This window comes from Cucumis sativus, chromosome 6, assembly GCF_000004075.3.
Source record: "Cucumis sativus cultivar 9930 chromosome 6, Cucumber_9930_V3, whole genome shotgun sequence".
In the NCBI taxonomy this organism is placed as follows: Eukaryota; Viridiplantae; Streptophyta; class Magnoliopsida; order Cucurbitales; family Cucurbitaceae; genus Cucumis; species Cucumis sativus.
The window spans coordinates 11,321,739-11,339,279 of record NC_026660.2 but is presented as its reverse complement, the minus strand read 5'-3'; the positions used below and the strand labels follow the sequence as shown (position 1 = coordinate 11,339,279).

At 28.9% G+C, this 17,541-nt stretch overlaps 1 long non-coding RNA gene across 1 annotated transcript; it reads right to left on the bottom strand.

Moving 5' to 3' along the window:
* Positions 1-1,869: 1,869 nt before the first annotated feature.
* LOC116404735 lies at positions 1,870-5,993 on the bottom strand. Its single transcript, XR_004217769.1, has 2 exons — positions 5,782-5,993; positions 1,870-2,583 (listed from the first exon to the last, which is right to left on the bottom strand). It is a non-coding gene; the product is annotated as an uncharacterized LOC116404735 (long non-coding RNA).
* Positions 5,994-17,541: the final 11,548 nt, after the last annotated feature.

The following is a 17,541-nucleotide window of genomic DNA, read 5'->3' as shown; positions in this document are numbered from 1 at the left end:
TTGGGATGACTCTAATACAAATTGTAAGGATAAAAGCCATATGCAGCGGAAGATTTTACAAGACCATTCCTCAATTTGAAAATTCCAAAATATCAATACATTGGCAAAATAATATAAAAACTAATTTTCTTATTATAACTTAAAGTCTAAGCATGCTTTCTATTTATAAATTAGAGAAAGAAAAATTTGCGTAGTTTGACGCCTCTGAATCTACAAAAAGAACTTCAAATTGAGACATCACCCATCAGAGAGCTTCCTATCGTCTGGAATGAGATTGATTTGTGGGAACCAATTGTGATAGGAAAAAGTTTAGAGAGAAATTTTTCTTTTTCTATTTTTCTATTTTTTTTATTTTTTTTTGCAAAAAAACAAAAGCATTGACTTGATTGATTAAAAAAATTGTTTTTCTTTTACATACTTAACTCCCTCTTCTTGAGAGAGTATGAGAATCATGAAATTCTATTAATTAAAAAAATATTAAATTAAGAGAAATTTCAAATCTACTAATTAATTAATTAAATCATATTTAATTAATATTTCATTTTAATCATATTTAATTAATATCTCTCAAATATCTTATCGTTTTGAATTAATATAATTTAATTTAATAAATTAAACTAAATTATTAATTAATTTTCTAATTAATTAATAGCTAAATTAAATATATTATATTTAACTTAAATTCAATTTCAATCATACTCAAATATAAATTTATCTCGTAACCAATAATTTTGATACAAATCTAATTGACATTAAATTAATATTTGAACACATTCAAATATTTTATCTCTCATAAATTAATTTTGAATCACATCCAAAATTAAATTTATATGATAAAGTTTGATTAAAATTTAAACTTTATATCAATGTATCACCATACATGATACTAATTTTCAATGTAAACTTGAATATTTTAAATTACAACCAATATAAATAAATTTCATTACTCTTTATGAGCTAAGAAGATGACCTAATGGACCTATAGATCAGAAGCTACAACGATATGAGATTAATTGGCTAAACTTATTAACCACATTAATCAATATTCGTTAATTGTGTGTACACTCCACTAAATACTCACAGCTGAACTCTTCTCACTATAAATATATTTATGTGTCCACGGATATAGACCAATTACAATAAGTTAGTCCTTCACGAATGTTCGTAACACCAACTGAGTCAAATTACCATTTTACCCATGGGTTACCTCTAGTCCTTAAATACTAGTGCTCTTTTAATGAACAACTTGTTTATAGTCCAATTAATAAACAACCCTTCTCAAGCCATAGAGAGGGTAGGGTCATTTGTTCAAGTCTCGAAGACACCATTTAAGGGAACATCTACTTACCCTAAAGTAGGAAAGAAATGAATTCCACCTTGTGTAATTATGTTCCCAGCTCCTCACTTGTTCTTGTCACCAAAATGATAAGTTTATTGAGTCGGTGATCTGGCCACTCTCACTTGTACAAATCAAAGAACAATCCTTCGCGAACAGGAGTTCATAATACACTCATGATTCAGACTAAGTTACTTAGGTCATCCTAATTGAAATAGAAACCCTAATATCTAGTGGTTACTATTTCGTGGTCCGATCTTATGCAAACTCATTGCGTAGGACATTCACATGTCACCTACACGAATGCGTTAGATTATTGCGTTTGTATCAAATGCGAAGTGAGTTGTATCCGTAGTGTTACCAAGATAAAGTACCAAACCTTATCCTTGCACTGTAGACTCTTTAAGTTGATCTCAAACATTGATCTCTGTATGTCTCTATATATTATTCAAGACTCACCAAACAACTTAGAGTGTTAGTTTATTGGATTTAATTAGGTTATTAAGACAAGACTAATGATATAATCAATAACATTTATTGAAGTTACAATAATAACACTTTATTAATTAATAACGGTTAATGAATTATATGTTTTATCTACCAGTTTTAAGACATAAATTTCAATACTATCACTACAAGAAAATGAGGATCTCCTGACGCACAAAATCGTCAGAAGATGTATGAACCATGATTAAGCAAGCAAGCAATTATAGTGTAGCACATTCATAACCAGAAAAATTAAAATACTAAGTTTATTGCGTATGAATCAACAAAATTTCACCCAAAGAATCAACAAGATCTTGAAATCTGCAACGTAACAACCCTATTCGTCAAGAAGGAAATTAGTAAAACCTCGCAAAAATGAAATAAAAAATATTAGCTAATGAAACAGAATGTAAAGAATCAGAAAGCGAAATCGAAAGAATAAACATAGTGAATGTACCTGAAAATTGGAAATAGACGAAGAATTTAGGTTCAACTTTGCGATGATCAGATGTAGATGTGAAGTTGAATGGCGAAGGTGAAGTGGGAAATTAGGGCAAAGAGGATGAGGGAATGAATGAAAATGGAGGCGTCGTTGGTTTGGAAGTTGTCAAACTGAACGAAGCAATGGTGACTAGGAATTTGGAAGAGAAGGTGAATAAAACGGTGGTGGTGGCGATTGGGGATTTGGAAGAGACGGTGAACGAAGTGATCGGTGGTGCATTTTTGCAACCCTTCAACTCTTTCTTCTCCCCTTTGTAAATCTGTGAATTACATATGAGAGCTTAGTTTTTAACGGAGTATATGAAGTGTATTAAGAAGAATCAATTGTAATAAGGAGTATTAGGTGCATCAAGGTGTTTCAAGTGTATAAAAGGGTATTGATTGTATCAAAGAATATCATGGTGCATCAAGTGTATCAAGATCCAAAGGTTTTCAAGAAATGTCAAATGTATATCAAGTGCATCAAGGAGTATCAGATGTATTAAAAGATATTAATTATGTGTATAAAAAAATATTAAGTGTATTAGATATGTATTAAGTATGTATCAGGTGTATCAAATATATATTAGTAATGAGGGCATTTGTGACATCTTACATTTTATATATGTGGACTGAGTATTTTTTTTCTTTTTTGCTATTTTTGCAAATAATAAATTTGTATGTGCTATAGACTTAATTATTATAACTTATTTGATCTTCGTTTTTGGATTCGAGGTATTTTGCATTTTTCCTTTCTCCATCAAAACTCAGAGGCACCACACTTCCCCTGCTGTTACCACCACCCATCAGTCACCACACCACATATCTTTACAAGAGATTGTCTATAAACCCTAAAAAAGAGAAGAAAAGATTTCCATATTTCCGTTTGTCCGGGGCCTGACGTAAGCTTCCTCATATTTCCTTTTTAATTTGCAGATGTAACCTTAAGGTTGGTTCACCTCCAATATGTCTTCCATTCATTCTACTTAATGAGAGGGTAAAATGGCTTCTTTATTCTACTTATGGTGCTTCACCTCACCACTCAACACATTATATATTTAATTTCTTCATATTCAAAGCGTTTGATCCTTTTTTAAACCAAAAATTGTTTGGGTTATTGATTATGCTTGAAGCTTGAATTTGATAATACGGTGAGATGAATCGTAAAAGGGTTTAAATTCATAACAAAATCTTAAAAGCATGAAATCCTTCCAAATTAGAATGGATGTTTTTTTAGTCAAAACAAGAAATTGAAATCACAACTGATTTTTCAATTATTCACTTTCTTTTTCATCAAACATAATCCATCCATTTAAAGTTACATTTTATTTGAAATCCTTCCAAATCTCACCATTCCAAAACAACGGAAATTTTGATTAAGAAAATATATTTGGAAAAATATATAATTAAAAGGCAATTTTATTGTTGAAAATATTTTTAAATATAACCAAATGTCAATGTCTATAATTCAATCCTAGCCATCCATGGTAGGAGTCTATCTAACAAAACTATCATTCATTAATAGAAGGTAAGATTGTGTTACATTTGTAAAAAAATTGATTTATTTTGGGATGTTTAAAAATAATTATAAATTAAACTTTTAGATTAGAAAAATTACAAAAACATTTTGAAAAAAATCACTCATCCCATTTTTTTTTTTTTTTTTTGCATATTGCAAATATGATAAAATTAGTGATATCAGATGGTAATTATAAAACTATCGAAGAGCTACTAAAGCGATAATTATAAGATTATCGATTTTTAAATTTACTACTTTTGTAATTTAGAAAATATAGTAATATAGACTCTGTTGTTGTAAAAGGAAATAGAACCCTTTAATTGTTATAAAGATTATTATAAGTAAATGAATCAAAATTATTTATAAGATCACTACATCCCAAAAGCGTTTATGCATTCAAAATTGTGCTGACTGGGATTACTAAAGTGTATAATTAGAAAAAAATGCATAAACAACCTTCCAAATAAATTTTAAATGATCGAGTTTTAAAAATTTAGAGTTTAATTAATAAAATCGAAGTCTTTACATGTCATTTATCCATAGATAGTATAATAATTGTGTAAACTACAAGTCTTGTCTTTACATGTTATTTATCGATACTACGTACTATATCAAAGTTGATATTTTCTTACTTTTCCTCCTTTTATATAAATAGACTAGACCAAAACACACGTGATACAAATTAAATTTATAGTTCTATTTGAATATATACAATTGCAAAAAGTTCTAACAATATTGTAGTTTAATGAAATAATCATTTTATATTACAAAAAGATGAAATAGGAATTAAAAACAAAATGATACATTAAGATGTAATCTTCCGTATCTATTATAATACATTACTTCATTAGTAACCACTTTAACCAATAACGGCATAATGAAGCACATAATTTGTTTGTTTAAGTATATGTCCAAGATTAGATCATAATGCTTCATATAATGCTTCATAAGTATGGTTTAGACCACACCCCATGTAAAATGATATTCCATTTCTTTATGTAACCACTCAGTCTTAATAGTTATGAAAGGACAAAGAAACATGACTGTTCATTCAATAACATTATTAAATTATAACATTTATAGATGAAAAGCTAAAACAATTCATGTGTAACCATCTTAATCTAAATAGTGGTTAGTCCAAATAGTTGTAACAAAAAAGGTGAAATATGAATTACTAACGGACCCAAACGTAAAATAAAAGGAAAGTGTAGAGATTTTCTTCGTATAACAACGATCATATTCCACATGAACTTATATATATGTGTGTGTTAAACAGATGTATGCAACTTTTAGTTTTTTCCTATAAACAAAAAGAACAAAAAAGAAAATGAACCAGTAAAATCTTTTATTTTCTTACCCAACACAAGTAAACAGATTTACTGACATAATTAAATTAATTAGAGATTAGTACTACTTATAATTCTCATTGTATTTGTTTTCTTTTTGGAAAAAACCCAGAAGAACAATTGTAGGGAAATTATAAATAAATAAAAAAAGAGGCAGTCCCATGATATTACCATGTTGGATTAATGTTGTATGCATTGATTCGAAATAATTTAATGAATTTCTTTTCAATCATTGTCCAAAGCGGGAGATTAATTTAGCAATTAAATTCCCTAACTCTTCAAAAATCTCATCACATCGTAGAAAAAAAAGAAGTTAAAGATACTATCATTAGAAAAACACAAATATATAACATAACAACAATTAAATAGATAAGAGGAAAACAATACAATGCAAAAACATAAAGTACAAGCTCAGGAGGAATAGAGAGAAAGACAAAGCATCCACGAACAAAGTCCTAAACTCTTGCACCAAAACGATTAGAGGAGTGCAAGAAGCAAACTGAAGCCAGAATGAAGAGAGGCTGGACTTGCAAGGTCAAGAAAAATTTGAACAATTTTCGTGGACAAAAAAAAAAAAAAAGAAATGAAAATGAAGAAAAGCTCAGGAGAGGTACCGCCAGGAGAAGAATCAAAAGAAGGGTAGAGGTGTAGGGTTTGTGAGAAGGGGAAAGGGGTGAGCCATTGGAGGAGGGAGAAGGAGGAAATGGGAAGAGAGAAAGGGGTTAAAGAGGAAGTTATTGAACAGTGCCATGATGAGGAGAGGAAGAAGAGAAATTAGGGTTTATTTATAATGAAGATTTGGTGGGGGGGTGAAGAAAGAGAAGAGGAGAGGGTATAATTGAGTTGTTTTTTTTTTTTTTTTAATATATATATATATATATATATAAAAGAAAAAATGGAAAATGGCAAAATGCTATCGATGTGTCGTTTTCCACATAGGAAGGGGACAGGATGGATGGTGAGAGTTTGTTTTCTTGGGATTCAACGTTACCTATTCAATGTCAAAATGCCTCTTTCTCTCTCTCTCCTTTTCTTCTTTTTTTTCTTTTCTTTTCATAACAAATAATGTAATTTACTAATTTATTTCTTTGATAAATGATTTCTTTATCGTGCTAAATTAAAAGGAAATTTGTGTTCCATAATAATATACTTGAAATTATTTAATAACTTTTAAAATTTATGGATTTACTAGATTGTATCTGAAAGTTAGACTAAGAGTTTCACTAGGCGAATTTAAATTAATATATATACTAAATCGGTTGATTTTTTACACCATAATAAGAGTTTAAAAATAAAACAAATGAAAGCCTGACGATTCATCACAAGTTTTTGAAGTTTAAAGTCCTATATACTCAATATAAAATTAAAAGTTTGAAATTCTGTTATACCATTTTTCAAATTCGTTACAAGCTTCAAAATAAAAAGAGTAGACTTGACAATTTGTCATTTTTTTTCAAAACAAAGATGGATTTGGGTAATGCATGATGAGAAGTTCAGCTTTTGAATTTCAAATTTGCTATAACTTATTTAAGAATTTAATGGGTCTTTAAAATTTTAATCTGTATTTAAAATGTTACCAAATGGCATAATTAGGTTTAAAGTGTGTAACAATATTTATGAATAATTGTAAATATAAAAAAAATTATTGAGAACGAATAGACTTTGAAAACTCAATTGTTAATTTCTAAATCTAAATTTCGTCACTACAACTTTTTTCGCATTCGTATATCAAGTCTGTATATAAAATTTTTGGATTGTAAACAATAAGTCCATTAATTCTATAATATATTCGATGTTTCTAATAAAGTAGATATTAGATATAAGTTTAAAATGTCAGAATTTTATTAGAGAAAGAAAAATATCTCTTTTATATTCTAAATTTGGTTATTGAATAGAATAATAGTTTCATTTAATTAAAAACAAAATAAAATCATCACATTTTAAGCATCTAACTACAAAGTTTTCAAAAGTAAAACTTGGGTCTACAATTATCTCACCATAACGAAACAAACTTTGAACCCTAAATCCAAAAACCTAAACTATATATATATTTTTGATAATGAAATTGGATATTTAGGTGTAGGTTACACATATAGATAGTTAAAATATAACTGGAGAAGCAGTGTGTAGCTTTGGATTGTGAATGAATGAAATAAGGATGGAATTAAATATACATGCATGATTGAGCGAAGTAGGTTTGCTAAATCCCACAAACCATAGACAAATATAGGGTTTTGTTGTGTGTCACCTTTTTGCAATATAGGTAACTTTTTTAAAAAAAATCATAAAACTATAACTGACTCTAAATTACATATTATCTTTGTTAATTCAATTACAAAATTTCCTCCCACATTATCTAAATGCATACTAACATCCAACTTTAGGCTTAATTAAAATGCATAAACTTATTTATAAAAAACAAAATTTCCCAAAACTTTGAAAAACTTCACTTTTATCATTCAATCTAAAACTTTAAAAATGGTAAAAAAATTTGCTAATTAAAATAAACCATACAAAATCAATGTGTAAAAGTTAGAAGATGAGATATTATTAATTATAACTGTATAATTAATTTTGACATATCAAATACTAACATTGTAAATATACTGTCACATATGTAATTCAATACTTACATATTAGTCTGTGGCAGAAAAATTTATGTTATTATAATAAAACGAGGTAGGACAAGTTTTGATGTTTTGTGTTCTCAAAACCCATATTTTTGCACAGTAAAAATGTACAATAAATTGAAAAAGAAAAACTATAATGTTAAAGGTTAAGTTTATATATACGTATTAATTTGAACAACCTAAATATGTAAAACTAAATTATGCGAACAATTCCAAACACAGGTATTCAAAATTTGAAATTTCAAACTACACTTGCATAACAAAGGAAAAAACACCCAGAAAGTTTCACACAGAGAAAATGTTAATATTTTGTGCAAAATATTCAAAACATAACATGAAGCTCGTCCTTATGCATTAAATTATCTTTTTAATTATAAAAACAGATAATTAAAATGATAACAAAAAAACTACAGGCAAATGGCAAAAATTATCTTAAAGTTATGATGATAGTAAATTGTAAAATCTGACCTTTAAAACTTATACTAATGTGTGATAGTCGAAAATACTACAACTGTGTATATTAAGATCACCATCTTAATCAATAATACTTTATTGTTTTATAAATATATTTGAATATATATAAAAAAACAATATATATTATATATTTATGTAATTGAAAGTTTAAATTTTAGAGAAGAATTTTACAAAATTAGCCCATTGATTGTTTTATGTTAAAAAAAAGGAAGGTACTTTCACAAAATAGGAAGTTGTAAGAGGAAATTGGGGAAGGAGTAAGACACATTAATTGCATGTTATCAAGAAAAAAGAAAAGAAAGAAATAGAGATTTTGACCATTGAAAAAGTGTATTTTTCTTTTCTCTTACTCACTGTGGGAGAAAGAGAAATAACATAAACAAAACCCTATGAACTTAGCTACAAATAGTTATGTTCATCAAACTCTATACCCATTTTCTGACAATTATTATTTTCTCTCTTCTTCTTTTTTCTTTTTTTTTTTAAATTTCTCTAAATAATGGAATGAGAATTTTATTTTACTTTTTTGTAAAATATATAAATAAATAAATAAGAAAAAAGGAAAATAAAAAAATTTCTTGCCATTTCCTATGTAATTATTACTTTCATAGCCATTGGCAGCAGCAGAGATCTTCAGAATGCAACACTGCTCCAATGTATGGTCAATCTCATGTGGCCCTTCTACATTTATTATTCTTACTCTTTTATATCTCCCCCCTATTTTTCTACATTATTACAATATTGGCATCCACTTCATTTGCCCTGTCTTGTTTATTTGCAAATTTAGCTCTTCTTTCTTTTTTAATAATACGTATTTGAGGGTTAAATGATATTAGTTTTAATAGAAAATAGTAGTACAAATTATTGTAATTTGTGTTAGGACTCCACTACTCTTATTTTTTAAATTATAGGGACAAACTTCTAACCCTACAAAATAATTTATAATTTAATTTAGTTTCTTTTAAGAATAATAATGATAATAGTAATTGTGGTTTGCTCACACAATTAATTAGTGTTTTGACTGTATGGAATCTTTTGAATATGGGTTTTCTTTCCAAAAACTAGTAACTAAAACCAGTTTTTCAAATAAAGATGTATTCTTTGGAAGGATTATGATGTAAATGATAGGATGATCAAACGTTTATCCAATATAATAAAATTTTATATTTTATTAATGATACATATGGATAGATAATAATGTTATAGAAATCCATCAATATTTATTAGTATATATCATTAATAAAATATAATTTTTTTTATTATATTTTGGTTCATTTTGTATATTTAAAAATGTCTCTTATTTTAAATTCTATTTGATACCATTTTATCTATAATTTTCTTGTTAAAACAAAAAAGTTCAAGAGATGAGATATATTTTTTAAATACTTATTTTGTTTTCAAAACATTCTTTGTAATATGAATTATTGAGGCCAACTTTTGAATAGTGATGAACGCGCTTGACCTTCCCATAATATCAATAATGAATTTATTTGAAAGAGAAAAAGAAGATGATATGCAAAAGAGAACACATAGTAGTGTAGTGCACACACACTGAGATGCCTAAATCAAATAATGTGGGAATTAGAGAGAGTTTGAGAGTCTGACTAGAGTTACCTCATACGAAGTTATAATGATGTATTTACAAAAAAAAGTTGACATAGGATGTTCTATAGAGTTTTCGAGTTGTCTTAGAATAATTAGACGACAACCAAATAAAAAAGCATGTGTGATTCTCGATTTGAGTTGAGTAGGGTTTGGTCTCGACTGAATATTGTTGTTGAAATATATTTGAAGTTTAAAGTATTTCTTTAGGTAAGGACGTGTGCAAAACAGTTTCATTAGGCATTTGACAAGATTGAGCCTTGACAACTCCCTTTTTTAGGTGCACTTCGTCACTTTGGACTTGCATCATACTTTTTATCTTGATTTTGTGGTCGTTAAATGTGAATTACAAGTTTTGATCGAAAATGAAACTAGATAAGTAGAAGAGTAAAAAGAAATGGTTAAAAAGGTGTGAGGAGAAAAAGAAAAGAAAGAAGAGAAATCTAAAATAAAGAAACAAAATAGTTAGGTAGAGTAGTAATTATGTTAAGTGAATAAGAGAAAAAAACAAAAGAGTATTTGGTAAAGAGAATTATTGAAGGATGAAGGATGAGTTGAAGGAAAGGAGAGGAGGGTAAAAAGTAAAAAAAAAGGGAAAGAAGGAGGAGTGAATAATAAAGAATGGAAGTAAAAGAGGGTGGGGGGCCCAGAGAGGGAGTGAGAAAGTGAGAGTAAGGAGGGAGGGGTTGTGTGTATGTTTAATTGCATATACTTGAGTGCCTTACTGACAACTTTTTGAATATTTGGTTGAGAATTAGAAAGAACCCCCGTGAAGTCATCATTACTTATTCCCTCTTCCCACTCTCTCTCCATACTCCATACTTCTCTTTTTTTTTCTTTTTTCTTTTTTTCTTTTTTCTATCTCAATATCTCCATTTCTTCTTTTTTTCCTCTCTAAATTATGTTTTATATTTCTACACCTACTCATGTAATCAATATCTATTTAACACACATTTCTAATTTTTCTCTCTCTCTTTAACTTCTATTCCCATTCTTTCTTCTAAATATTCCAAATTTTTTACCCACAACCTATCTTCATTTTTCTTTTATCTATAATTATATTAAACACTACTTCATGTTATGAATTTAATTATTAAATATTCATATATGCATCTTTTTTAATAGTTTATTGTTGACAATGAATAATTACAACTAGTTTTATATATATAGTATCAAGCTCATTTTAAATTATGCTCTAATATTTCAATATGTTACCCAAAAAAAAAAAAATACAACTTATTGAATCTCATATTCTTTATTTTTCGTTTTCAATTTAATTCCTTATTCATCTCTAAGATTTTCGCCCTCTTTCTAAATCTAATATTGGGATTATGGTATTTAATTTAGTAGAATTATAAAACAAAAGTTGATGGAAAACTTGAAAGCATTCTTTTAAATCTAACTTTTAGTTTGCAAGTTTTGAATTGAACGACGTGACCCACACACATGTAGGGAATAAAAAGTTTTGGCCTTAGGAATGGTGAATGATGGGATGTGTATGAGTAGTTGTGTGGATAGGTGCCTTTTGTATTTAGATGTCTGGTCAAAAAGGGCAGAGTCAAGAGTATGTATGATTGTATTCTATTCTTTTGATGAGAACTAATTAAGTAGCAAATCTTCAAGTGTGGGGCGGTGAAACCAATTATGCTTCCTAATTTAGAGTAATTATTGCTAGTTAGTGTGATTTAATAAATTTAAGCTAGTGGATTTCAAGAACCCGAGTCACAAGAGCAAGTTGGGAAGAAATTGGGAAAGTTTTGGTGTAATTGTACGTCCAAACATCAAAACTCCAAGGCCAAACCATGCAAAAAGAGGGGGAAAATGAGGTCACCAAACTAAAAAAGTGAGGTTGCAACGCCTCCTATGCTGTCAGGCCGCGGCCCGAAAGCTCGAGGTTGGATTTTGCAATGGCATCACGACACACCTGAACATGCAATGTAGTTGATTCATGCGGTGCTTCTTCATGGCATTACGATGTTGCGGTTTTATCTGTATGGCATCAAAACTCCATAGGATTTGACCATAGAAAATAGAGAGAGACATCAACACATGGTATATATATGCAGTGTTGAAGATCAAATGAAAGAACTCAAAAGGCGAATGTCCAGAACTTGTAGATCATGATACAATGACGATGAAGGGAGATGGATTCCCCAAATTTATCATCTCTTGTTCTTTTTGTTTGCTATCTGATTATCCGTATATTGAAATTGTATCAAAATCTAAACACAAATAGGTAAATTATTCTAAGATTCTAGGGTGTTGAATGAATCGTGAATTTGTACATGATCGAATGTTTATAGGCTAATTATTTGTTTTGTTTATTGAGAGATAGGGAGATTTCAGCTAGACACGATATGTTAGATTGCTATCCACTTATGCATGGAAATGATAGGAAGTTAGCAAGTGTTGCAATTGAAGGGTCTTAATGTTGAGTTAATATAGTAATTCCAAAGATATATATTTGAATTATTAGAATATTAGGGGTAGAAAAAATTGTGCTTGGAAAATGATATCTTAAAATTTGACTTCTATGCTCATGCAATCAATCTTAAATAAATAATCCATACGTTAAAGTTTGATTTAGAAATTCATGATAAATCAAGTTCCTATAAATTCACATCCCATATATTTGTTGCTTTAATTTAGGAGGTAAATTGACTTTTCATTTGTTTGAATAGAATATGTTGGGTAGTAACAATAACCAATTAAGCAAAACTGTAGTTATTACCAATATTTGAGAATGATACTGAAATCTGTTGTAGATTTATTACATCGACATGTGAACTTAGGGTGTTAATTAGTTGTAAATAATTCATTTAGGATTGTAATAAAAAAACTAGGTTCATTCTCTCAACAGTTCGATTTCTTCCCCTACTTTCAGATTATCTCGAAAATACCCTCACCCTTAATTCTTAAAAGAAGGATGAATTTTTAAAGAAAATAGTAGAAGAAATATAATTGGTGTTTGTGGAATATTCCTTGTAAAGCTTTACATGAAGATAACATTTTTTTAAAGTGAATTTCCAAACTTGCCCATTTTGCTTAATTCACTAAAAAGATGAAGGTCTTTGGTTTTTCTATTTATGTAATCCATGAGTAGCTTTTTTACATGAAAATGGTAGACTTCACTTTTAAGATAAGCTTTTTGTGTTTCATTTTTCTATCTTCTTTGTCCACATTTTTTATGGAAAAAAAGAAAACCAATAATTTTGACCTAGATTCTTTAGGTTTCCTATACTTTTACATTTATCAAACTCTAGCCTCAATTTAATTTAGATAAATGTTACAATCTTAATTTTAACTTTTTTTTTTTTTTTTAATGTTAGGAGAAATTACCTACTTTAGACATGATTTTACACAAATGTTTCAAATTTTCATTTATTTTATTAGGTAAGATTTCATGTTTTTTTTAGGACTATTTTAAACTCCAAATCAGTTATAAATAAAATCGACTTTCGAAAATATATATAATACAATACCATAATTATATAGTTAATTTTTATAAATATAACAAACAATCAAAATATTTACGACCTGTGTAACTAAATGAAAAAGCCTGTTAAGCTGGCATTTTTTTTCAAAAAATGTTCTAGATTTGTTTTCTTTTTCTTTGTCTTTATTCTCTTTTTGTTTTCTAGTCAAATCTAAACCATCAATATGTACCAAATAATCTTTAATAAATTGTTTAGGCTTGAGTAGTCAAATCTAAACAATCATGTACCAAATTAAACGATCATATACTAAAAAATCTTTAAAAAATTGTTTAGATTTGAGTAGCCAAATCTAAACGATCAAATATAAATGATTGTCTACCAAATATAAACGATATTGTACCAAATATATAAACGATCGTGTACCAAAAAATACTAAAAATATCGTTTAGATTTTGCTACTCAAATTTAAACAATTAAATCTAAACGATCGTGTACAAAAAATAGTAAAATCTAAATGATTGTGTATCAAAAAATCTTTTTAAAAAATTGTTTATATTTGGACCCAAATCTAAACAATCAAATCTAAATGACGGTGTATAAAATAATAAACAAATATAAATTAACGTTTTCTAAATATATTACGTGCGCTAGATGTCAATTAATCACAGGGCATTTTTGATATTTTTTATTGTGAGTCTATGAGTCTTTTCCGTTTTTAAAATTATTCTATAGAGTGTAAATATTTTAACGCTTTGTTATATTTTTTTAAAAGACCCCTAATTATATTGTACCACATTTATTATATATTTTTATAATTTTCATAATTAATGTCATAAATAATCCTGATTTGTATTTACAAATATCATTTATTGGAGATTTAATTTTAATATGGTATAAAGTTGAATCTAATATGGTAATATTATGTTAATGAATTTCTACAAATTGACTTTATTCATTTTCATCCGCAACACAAAATCAAAATATTCTTCCACATTTTCATCGCCGTCCACCTTCTCACAAATCAGTTTTGCCGTTTGGTCTTTCTAAATTTGTTCTCCAACCATTCCATCTCTTTCAAGTTTCATATTTCTTTTCCCTTCCTATTTATGTAAATTTTCCATATATAATTCGTGTTTAATTTTTCGTTCAAGTGTTCGGTAAACAAAAAGTACAGTGAATGCATATTTCACCCATCAACAACATATACTCTTTCATAAATAAAATATTACAATAATAGTGACACATATACTTTGATTAATTTTTATCATATATGGACAAAATTGTAATATATTTTGATTGTATTTTAAATGATTCCTTTAAGTGCATATTAGTTTCATTACTATTATATACCACTCCATATTCTAAATATGTTATGTGATTTATTAGATATATATACATGCATATTTACAATAATACGTAAGTTGTGACACATATAGTTCTATTATTTCTTGTTAGTGCATATTTGTTTCATTACTATTATTTACCACTGCATATTTTAAATATATTATGTGATGTTGCCAATATATACACCTGCATATTTATAATAATACGTAAGTAGTGACACATATAGTTCTATTATTTCTTGTAAGATATGACCATAACATTTCTGTATATTTTGATGACTTTTTTAATGATTATGACAATTACATTAGTTATAGTATTTCTGAAATATTAGTGAATGAACTTATGTCCTTTAAAGACTTATGCAATACCTTTCGATCCAAATTAGGCAGTTATATTGATATATACCTCTGCCTAGGTTCTATAGAATGTCTTAAGAAGGACTTGCTTATTACAAATGATAATGGCGTTAAGTGGATTTACCACATAATAACATCTAATATGAAGCAAAACACACTACAAGAAAATTGACCATTTTCGAAGGTCAAAACCTTCGAAAAAAGATTTATTAGACCTTCGATATATCCTTTATTAAGGTTGCACTATTACAAAACTGGCAATACTTGATGCTTGTAGTTTTGACGAGTAACATGAAAAGACGTCAAGAATAACGAAATGTGGAAAAACGTATAATTAAATACTTGATATGTTAAAGCGTCAAAATTAGTTTTAATTACTTGACATTTTTTTAAATGTCAAGTAATATATATTTTTTTCATTAAAAGAAGACCCATTTCTCAAATTTTCCTTTTTTTCCCCAATTTCTAAAAAAGTCCTCCCTCGCCAAAAAAAAAAAAAAAAATCCCTCTTCCCCTAAAACGCTTTCCTTCTCGACTGTACACAATACTATTCATGTTCACGCTTCCCTTCTCGATTGCCCATGAACGTTCACGTTCAAATACAACATTGTCGGTCATCGAACATCGTTCAACACAATTCTGCCAGTCACCGAACATCAGTCCGATAACGTGTATAAATATCCATTATTATAACATCTTCTATTAGAATAATGAGGTCACAACGCATAAAAAGATGATCAAAGCTTGTGACTTACGTTGTAGATTCATAAATATTTAGAAATATAGATTACATAGGTATCATGTCTATTTTATACGATTATCATGTCTTAACGTAGGATAATGAACAAAGAATGAACTAGTGAATCGTAGGAAACACCTCGCGCAAGAGCCACGCGATGGAAACTCAATGAACGATTAAATATCTCCAGGTGAGGAACCACGTCATCACGCAAGGAAGGTGCAGTAGAAGACAAGCATGGTAGTTGGAGTGACGCGACTTCACAAGACTGGCGTTAGCACTGAAAATTTTAGAAGAATAGAGTTTCCCACCGAAAAGATGCATATAAAAGCACTTCATCTCCAAATGAAGAAAGGATGCCTGAATAGGCCAAAAAGTGTCTAAACAGACCACAAAGAGAGCCTGTAGACTTGAATTACCATGCCATTTTCTTATCCCCTAATTTATAACGCTATTTCATTGCCTTGTCTTCCATTATTGTATTATTTGTAATTTGAATTGTATATAGTATGTATTGACTTACGATCTACATTCTTTGTATTTTTCATACGTACATAACTTTTCAATTCAACATTCCTTTGTTTTCCCTAAGTTAACGTGCCATTCGTAGCTTAGGTAGATGATAAGCTCTTTATAAGAAGAGTGGCTTATAAGTCTTATCGCGTTAGTTTGAGCTATTTTCATCGCCTAACCAGTGTTAATTGCCAACTACTCGAAAGGAAAAGTAGCTAGAACCTAATTAACGCACGCGAGAAGGAGTTTCATCTCTCCTCGCGAGATTATTTTCAACATTTGTATCCTGAAAAGAGAACAAGTGTGGACAGTGGGTACCGAGAGGTAACAATCCTTAATGCGAAATACTACATGGTTCATAAGTAGTTCCTTCTAGATAAAACTCGCAAATTCATATTTAGTCATATGGATCTCCGAAAGCAACCATGTGTGACATATAATGACTTTAAGAGAAGCATGCCTTAATCATAAATATATAGTTAGTGAGTTAAATCACATCAAGGTAATCTCATCCTCTATCTGCGTGGTAATATGTAGACATTTATGCCTTCATTTCTATGTTACAAGTTATATTGAATTACCATGCCATTTTCTTATCCCCTCTTTATAGACCCTATTCGCTTAGTTTAGCAATTCATACATTCATTATTCTTTAACTCTTTCAATTCGTCCAATTGATGAGTAAAACCCTAGAACTAATGTCTTGAAACAATTTCCAGTGTTCAACCTTGGATCACTCATATAAACCTACTGTTTCGCTTGCACTTGAGCAAGTAGTAGGAAAACTTGGATTCAATGATGACTTAGGTATTCACGCGATAAAGAGGTACATAGTAAGTACATTACATGCTATGATCATGATCCAAGACATGGTGAGCACATTACGCGCAATGAACCTACTTAGTGACATATTGCAATTACATAACAAAGATGTTAGGTTACTAAGACTAAGTCTCAACCAACACACTGTCGTTGCGCCCCAACCACATTCATGCACAGATCTACCGATTGTCGAACGTCGTTCACGAATCTGAGACCCACCCTACTCCACGCATCTGCTCTACCACTGTCGTTCATGAATTTGAAATGTTTGATTCTAGGCAAGATTTCGTTCATCTTTTAGAGTGGATGTTGGGTGACGGATGCTATGAATACCAAATTCTTAGGACTTTATGGTTATTTCATTAGCCTCTTTAACAAATTTCCTCCTCTATTCTCTCTACATGGTGCGATCTCCATTCCACTGTTTTCTAATTTCTTTGTTTCCTATTCTCTGAAT